The sequence below is a fragment of the Bos indicus genome, chromosome 15, assembly GCF_029378745.1.
Source record: "Bos indicus isolate NIAB-ARS_2022 breed Sahiwal x Tharparkar chromosome 15, NIAB-ARS_B.indTharparkar_mat_pri_1.0, whole genome shotgun sequence".
Taxonomy (NCBI): Eukaryota; Metazoa; Chordata; class Mammalia; order Artiodactyla; family Bovidae; genus Bos; species Bos indicus.
Window position 1 is genome coordinate 14098274 of NC_091774.1, and position 9056 is coordinate 14107329.

The following is a 9056-nucleotide window of genomic DNA, read 5'->3' on the forward strand; positions in this document are numbered from 1 at the left end:
GAGCTGAGCCTGGGGCATCTGCTGAGCCCCTCTCAGTTCTATACCGGCTCCTTGGAGAAGGATCAAAATGCAGTTGGATGTGGGTGGGGTCAAAGGTCAGAGTAGAAACTCTTGGTGTCCTCCAGGAAGCCCCCACTGCCTCCCATAGAAACCCCCCTCCCTACTGTAAGGTGTCTCTAGGTGGCCCTGTCAGAGGACAGGGGTCAGGCATTTTATATCAAGGGTGCTCTGAACATATTTTATTTTTTAAAAGAACTATGTTTGTGAATTTTAGGTACACTGGCAAGCTTTTGAAAATGTATTTAATTTTGTAATGTTTACCAATGATTTATTTACAAGCTATTTACTCGAATAAACGAAGCTGCTTACAAAAAAAAAAAAGAAAAAAAAAAACTCAACATTCAAAAAACTAAGATCATGGCATCTGGTCCCATCACTTCACGGCAAATACATGAGGAAACAATGGAAACAATGAGAAACTTTATTTTGGGGGCTCCAAAATCACTGCTGATGGTGATTGCAGCCATGAAATTAAAATACACTTGCTCCTTGGAAGAAAAGCTATGACCAAACTAGACAGCATGAGAGATTAAAAAGCAGAGACATTACTTTGCCAACAAAGGTCTGTCTAGTCAAAGATATGGTTTTTCCAGTAGTCATGTATGGATCTGAGAGTTGGACTATAAAGAAAGCTGAGTGCTGAAGAACTGATGCTTTTGAATTGTGGTGTTGGAGAAGACTCTTGAGCCTACCTGGACTGCAAGGAAATCCAACCAGTCAATTCAAAAGGAAATCAGTCCTGAATGTTCATTTTTGGAAGAATTGATGCTGAAGCTGAAACTCCAGTACTTTGTTTGGCCACATGATGCGAAGAACTGACTCATTTGAAAAGACCCTGATGCTGGGAAAGATTGAAGGCAGGAAAAAAAGGGGATGACAGAGGATGAGATGGTTGGATGGCATCACCAACTCAATGGACATGAGTTTGAGTAAGCTCCAGGAGTTGGTGATGGACAAGGAAGCCTGCCATGCTGCAGTCCATGGGTTCGCAAAGAGTTGGACACAACTAAGCAACTGAACTTATCTGAACTGAACATAGTGACCTAGAAAAAAAGAAGAAATGATCCAAGGAACATGATCTAAAAATTGACTTTTGAGTTAAGATGCCTCTGAATTTAAGTCTATGCTGCTATTGATTGCTGCTTGAATTTCAGCTAAACCAAGTATAGTTTAAGGACTATTTTTAGAAAAGAGGAAATACCTAGAGATTATAATAATGATATCCTTCATTAACCAAGCAGAAAGTTTCTTGTCCCATCAGAAAGCTTCTTGTCTCATTAACCCTATCATCTACTCTATAGGCCAGCTTGCCAAAATACAGAGCAGATATACTTTTCAGGATAAAATTGCATGAGAAGGAAATGATAAAGAGCACTTTTTTCATATATATGTAAATATACACTGAAATGAAAATGTCATATTTATATAGAATTTTATAGAATTCTGTATATATAGAATTATATAGAATTCCTTGCCTGTTCAAAACACTCACACAAGTATTAGATCATTATGCTCTATCCTACAACAACCATGAGCAGCAATATTAAAAAATCATCTTCAGCAGCAGAAAACCTGGTGGCAATAGAAAACCGGCATCACCATGGCATTTTGAAAGCATCATACTCTTGAAAACTCATAGAAGGATCCCACCTATAACTTAACACGATTGTGTCTTTAACATAGACTTCTTTCTAAGATCATGAAACATTCCAGAATTACATATTTACTTTTGATTGGCAAAAATATAGTAAAGTTGTGGACTGTGATGCTGTGCTATCCATTAGAAATTGTTTTCAGGAATTAGTTCTAAATTATAGATCATCTTTCTCTGCTGGAGCTTCCCTCATGGCTCAGATGGTAAAAGCATCTGCTTGCAATGCAGGAGACCCGGGTTCAATCTGAAGACGGAAATGGCAACCCACTCCAGTACTCTTGCCTGGAAAATTCCATGGATGGAGGAGCCTGGTGGGCTACAGTCCATGGAGTTACAAAGAGTCGGACACGACTGAGCAACTTCACTATCTCTGCTAATTTTTTTTAATTTTTTGAAATTTATTTATTTTTAATTAAAAGATTATTGCTTTATAATATTGTGTTGGTTTCTGCCATACGTCAACATGCATCAGCCACAGGTATACATATGTCCACTCCCTGTTGAACCTCCCTCTTACCTTCCACCCATCAAGGTTGTTACAGAGCCCCAGTTTGAGTTCCTTCTAGGCTGTGTGTAAACCACTTCTTTCAATAACACTTTTCACTTTTCCTACAAATAAGTTTCCGACACCAGGGATACCTAGACAAGATTAATATGACTTCCCCACTCATATAAATCTTTTGATTTGTTGCTGAATGGACTGTTCTTCGGCACAGCTATCTAACTTCAAGGGACAATGCTGTTTATCATTTGGTCTTGAAGGCAGTCGACCACATCTGGATATTATAGTACTTTGAATTGGGAATCCATGAAATATAAATGTGCTGCTATCAGCAGTGAGCAGAAATCAAATGAATCATGCTGGTTAGACATCCAAAGTGGTTTATACCTCCTTTACATTCCTGATATGTTAGTTAAAAATAAAAGACCGTTAATGTAGGAGGTACAGATATTTTTGGCAGCCAGACTTCAAACAGAATAAACTCAGGAGATGTCATTAAAAATTTCTAATATTTCATGTTTGTACTCTTCTCCCAGTGTTTTTAAAGAATCTCAGCTAAGCTGTGCTACACACCATAGCAAAATGTAAGACGGGCTTGCCAAATGCTTATCACCAAATATGTCCCTAGGTATTAAATTGAACTGTTTTATGAGACTGTCACCTGACAGGATTTAGCTGTGTTAGTTTACCTTTCTTATCTTTTATTGTCCATAATTCAGCATATAGGATATTGTCCATAAGCAAAGTTATGACATGGGCATTATTTTCTCTAGTAAACAACTCACTAAGCTTGGCAACTTTTGGTTAAAAGCAATATGTGGATGTGAAATTAGGTTGATTTGCTTATCTGCACCATAGACTGGTTTTGAATGCAGTTCTAAAAGAAGAATTATATAAATAATTTCATATATTTATACTTTCATTCATTTAAAAAGGTACCTTTTACTATCTTATGTTGTAGAAAGTTTCAAAACGCTTGCCATCATAGACCTTACACTATGAAATGTAAGTGAGGCAGACAATCATTACTGACAAATTTTCAATAATAGCAGCATCATTTTAGCAAGTTTATGGAAGCTAACAAAGCTGCTCTGCAGTACTATGCCAATTCAATGCACAAATTAATTTACTCATTCAAAAAACACTCAATGAGTGTCTATCATGGACAAAATGCTATTCAGACACTGGGGAACAAATCTCTGCATTAAACAGACATGAATATCTATGCCTATGGAATTTACACTCAAGGGGATGTAGACATACAATAAATACGTACTTTTTTAGATATTGGTAAGTGCAAAGGAGAAAAAGGAAGAAAATAAATATGGCTTGTCAGTAGAGAGCAATTTTAGATGGAGTAGATAAGAGGCATCTCTGGAAACATGACGTGGGAACACATGTAACTATATTTTAGGGTAAACATTCACTCGTCAAAGTGAATGGGTTTCTCACAGGAAAAAACATGAAGTTCCCAGAGGCAAGCATGGTCTATGTCCCATCTCAGGAGAAGGATGCCCAAAGCAAGCTATTTCCAAATAACCATAGTGAGATGAAAAATCTACATCTTATGGAATAGATTGTACCTTAGGATTAAAATATTCTAAAAACTCACTAACTGGAAACTTTAGAAAAGTTTTAGGGTTATGTTGTGCAAAGTGATCCTGTAGTGATAGTCTGTACACAGTTTTGATCTCATAACTTCTAACTCTGACATGTTTGAAGTGTTCTCTTTTAAGCCACCTTCTCGTTACTCTTAAGCTGCTTTTCGCACAAAATTCATTCATTATCTTCAATGCTATGTGGTTCACTGAAGCCCTTGGGCATTTTAATTTCTGAAGCAGGGAGTGAAGGTTGTCCTGAATTATATTGTAAATACTTACATAGAAGAGTAGCGCCCTCTGAGACCTTCAGAAAGTCCCCACACATATACACTATCCTACTGGGATTCTGTAGAATAGCAAAAATAGATATTAGAGAATCTACATTATATCCAGAGATGCAACCCTATCCTAGACATTACAACAGCAGAGATGGTGGTGACATTGGGATTGTTTGTTCTGCACGTTGAACTGTAGCCTAATCAAGTGTTAGTTGTTCAGTCGTGTCTGACTCTTTGCGACCCCATGGCCTGTAGCCTGCCAGACTCCTCTGTCTATGGAATTCTCTAGGCAAGAAAACTGGAGTGGGTAGCCATTCCCTTCTCCAGGGGATCTTCTGACCCAGGGATCCAACCCGGGTCTCCTCCATTATAGGCATATTCTTTATTGTCTGAGCCACCAGGGCTAATTAAATGACCTCTTAAAGTCAGTAAGAGTACATTTTGTTATGTCATTGTTTGATTTTACAAATCATTTCCTCTTACACTTGGGAAACTCCTGACTTATTGCTCTATCTTATTCTTTCTGATCTTTGATAATATTTCAGTTTTCATGTATGATGCAACTTCTTTGACCATTAAGTTTCTGGCAAGAACCAAGTCTTGCCTACATGGGCAGTTGCTCTTTTTACTACTTTGCGCGACCATTTTTCCTGGTTAAAATAGACCACAGTCCATGGCTCACCATTTATTCACTCAACAAGTAATGTCTGAGTACCTACTATGGGCCAGGCACTGATCTGAGTGCTGGGAAGAAAATGGGGCAAAAGATAAATTAGGAGCCTGCTCTCATGGAGCTGACATTCTGAGGAAATTCAGTAAGCAAAGGAACGTAACTGGACAAATAATTTAGGTAGTAAGTTTCATAATGAAAATCAAGTAAATGTGGAAAGAAATGAATGATAGATGTTTCTATGGAAATCCTCTCAACTTGAACTGAGTTTTTTATTTTGTCTATTATCCTGCCAGATTCCCTCTTGTTATCCTTTTATAGTAATACCTTCCCTCACCCTTAGTCCCTGGCACTAGCATGCGTAGCTTTGGATTTTTTAAATCTTCGTATAAATGAATCATACAGTATAACCTTTTGGGATTGTGTCTGATAGGTACAAAAGGTAGTGTGTACCACTAATTCAGTTCTTCTTATTGCTGAGCAATATTCCATTGTATGAATGTAGCATAGTCCGTTTATGCAATTACAGGTTGAAAGACATTGGGATTATTTCCAATTCTGGTGATTATGAAGAAAGCTACTATAAATGTTTGTGCACAATTTTTGTGTGAAAATAAGTTTTTATTTTCTAGAGTTTAAATACCTAGGACTTAAGACTACTGGGCTTCCCTGGTAGCTCAGCTGGTAAAGAATCTGCCTGCAACTTGGGAGACCAGAGTTCAATACCTGGGTTGGGAAGATCCCCTGGAGAAGGGAACAACTACACACTCGCAGTATTCTGGCCTGGAGAATTCCACAGGCTGTATAGTCCACTGGGTCCCAAAGAGTCAGACATGACTGAGCAACTTTCACTTTCTAAGACTACTGGAGCATATGGTAAATACATATTTACTTGGTAAGAAGCTGTTAAACTATTTTACAGAGTACCTCTACTATTTTACACTCCCAGAAGCAATATATGAGAGTTCCAGAAGCTCTACATCTTTGTCAGAACTTGGTACCACCAGTATATTTAATTTTATCCATTTTAAGAGGAGCATAGTGGTATCTCATCCTGGTTTGAATTTGCATTTTCCTATTGGCTGATGCTGATCATCTGTACTTGTTTGCTATCAATATATCCTCTTTGATAAAGGTCCAAGTCTTTCATCATTTTTAAATTTCCTTACTGTTAGGCTCAAGAGTTCTTTATATATTGGAATCAAGACCTGAATTTTAAAGTTCTGGTTCGAGATGATGGCATAGGGAGATCCTGAATTCAGCTCCCTCCACAGACACTTGAGTCTAAAACTATTTATGAAGCAATTTTTTCTGGAAAAACTGAAAGTGTGGCTGAGCAATGCAAACAAGAAAAAAAAAAAAAACATCAAAATAGGTAGAAGATACCAGGATGCAATCGCATCATGAACCCCATCCCGCCCCCACCAGGGCTTCCCTGGTAGCTCAGATGGCAAAGAATCTGCCTGCAATGCAGCAGACCTGGGTTCAATCCCTGGGTTGGGAAGATCCCCTAAGGAGGGGAATGGCTACCCCCTCCGGTATTCTTGCCTGGAGAATTCCATGGATGAAGGGGCCTGGTGGGCTACAGTCCACAGGGTTGCAAAGAGTCGGACACGACTGAGTGACTAACACTTTCACTTTTCACCCCCATCACAGTGACCCACAGTTGGAGAGAACTCAAAACCTGGAAGTTCATCCTGAGAAGCAAAACATTTGAACCTCACATCAGACACCCCAACTTATAAGATCTGCTCTTGAAAGACAAGCTTCCAAAACATCTAGCTTTGAAAGCCAACAGGGCTCTCAAACACAAGATCCACAGGACTGTTTGATCTAAGAAACAACTCTTAAAGGCCTCAGCCAAGGTCTCAGGTCAGAGGTGACAGATCACACCCAGAAATAAAGTGAAAGAAGCTCATTTGCTAATACCAAAGTGCTGATTCTGAGGGGCAGTGGAGCGGTGGTTTAATCCTAAATCATGTCTGACCCTTGTGACCCCATGGACTGTAGCCCGCCAGACTCCTCCGTCCATGGGATTCTCCAGACAAGAATACTGGAGTGAGTTGCCATTTCCTTCTCCAGGGGATCTTCCCAACCCAGGAATAGAACCCCAGTCTTCTGCATTGCAGGCTGTTTACCAACTGAGCTTCAAGGAAAGCTCCCCTGAGGGGCAGGCATCTAATTTAGTGTGCACATCTAGGAGTTTGCCGGAACCCTCTCTGGGGATTAAGACAGCAGGTGCCACTTTCACAATCTCCCTCTGCCTGGCTCCAGCCAGCTGGTATCATCTATATATATATTTTTTTAATTCTAGGGCTTTTATTTTTCTCTTATTTTTTCTTTTTCCTGTGGATATGATCTCTACACTTTCCCTCTGCCTTTCTACAGCCAGTAGGCCACGTTGTGCTCCCCTTCTTCCACACTCCAAAACACTATCTTCTAAAAGGCAGGATTTACACACATTTGGTGCCTGAATTTTGTGACTGCCGCCCAAGGGATGCCCTTTGATTGCTGGCTCTGGAGACCAGGGGAGACTGCATTGCTGGGTCCCATGGGACTGTAGCAATTGTAGAGAGTTTTTGCAGACTCTCACCACCAAGGCACTGCAGACAATAGACTGAAACATACACTCAGGTTTTCCATGAAAGAGGCCTATTTGCTCGTGCAGGACCTCTGCCCTGAAGGGCAGGCTCTGTCTGGCATGCTTCTAGTGGCTAATGGACTTGCTCTCAGGGAACAGAGGCCAGAGAACACATCCTTTGTGCACTCCCTCTGCCTCACTGGTGTGTCCACAAAAAGGAGCTTGTCTGGCACCCCCATTTTTGCAGTTGCCATCAGGGTACATGGTCTGGCTCTGGTGGCCAGTGGGGCTTATGCTCACCATTCCCCGGGACTGTAACCAACAGAAAAAGAGCTCTTAAATATCTACCAACCCAAGGGCACAGCCTTCCCAGGTAGTGCTAGTGGTAAAGAAGCCAGCTGCCAAGGCAGGAAACATCAGAGACTTGGGTTTGATCCCTGGGTTGGGAAGATCCCCTGGGAAGGAAAAGGCAACCCACTCCAGTTGAGTGGAGAATCCCAAGGACAGAGAAGCCTGGCGGGCTACAGTCCATAGGGTTGTAAAGAGTTGGGAACAACTGAAGCAACTTAACATACACACATGCACACACCCAGGGCACAGCAAGAAGCAACAAATACAAGAGCTGTCTTTCTGTGAAAGAAGGCTGCTAGCTAATCATCCTAGCTGCAGCCTGAGGGGCAGGCTTCCAATCAAACTCACATCTAAGGACTGGCTGTAATCCCTTCTAGAGACCTCTGAAGGCAGGAGCTACATGCAATCTCTCCTGCTGCTGCACAAAAGAAAGCCAAAATCTCCCAGAGGGGAGCTTTTATACATTTCTGTTGCCCTGACTCTTAATGCCTGGTGCTCTGATTTTTGTGACTGCTGCTGAGGGGACATGCCTCAACCCCTGGCTCTGGTGGCTGTGGGGGCTTGCATTTCTGGATCCCACAGGACACTAACAATCAGAGAGACCATTCTTGGTAGGTTACCACCCCCAGTACACTGCACAGTGACTGAAATACATATCTACTTTTTCTGTGAAAGAGGCCTAGCTCCTTGTCCTGGAGCTTTAGCTTGAGGGTCATGCTTCAGGTTTGACTCATAACTAAGGACCTACAGAGCTGCTCTCAGGGAACATAAGATGGTGGATGCCATCCTTCTCTCACCCCAACTCACCAGAATCTCCCAGAAAAGAACTTAGACACTCATCTGGAGCCCCATTTTTGGGACTACCATCCAAGGGACATCTCTATTAGCCTTGCTCGAGTGACCAGCAGGGATTACTCTTGAAGTCCCAGAGACTGCATATATTTTCATACTTGGGGACTTCTCTGGCAGTCCAGTGGTTAGGGCTTTCAGTGTACGGGGTGGGTTTGATCCCTGGTCAGGGAGCTAAGATACCAAGTGCCTTATGGCCAAAAAGCCAAAGCATGAAACAGAATCAATATTGTAACAATTCAATAAAGACTTTTTAAATGGTCCACATCAAAAAAATCTAAAGGAAAAAATAGCCTTAGTCAAAGGGTCTGGCTTCCAATCAGCCTGAATATAGGTGTTGAGATCCTCCCTTTTGGGACATTGACAGTTCTGGGAGAACTCTTAACTACTAGGAGATATTAAGCCTATAATAAACTACTTGGGGAATCATGAGGAATTGAGAGACTAAGACCTGGGGCAGAATTCAATAACAAGTTTCATCTACTCAAAGCCAGTCTTCAACACTGAGAG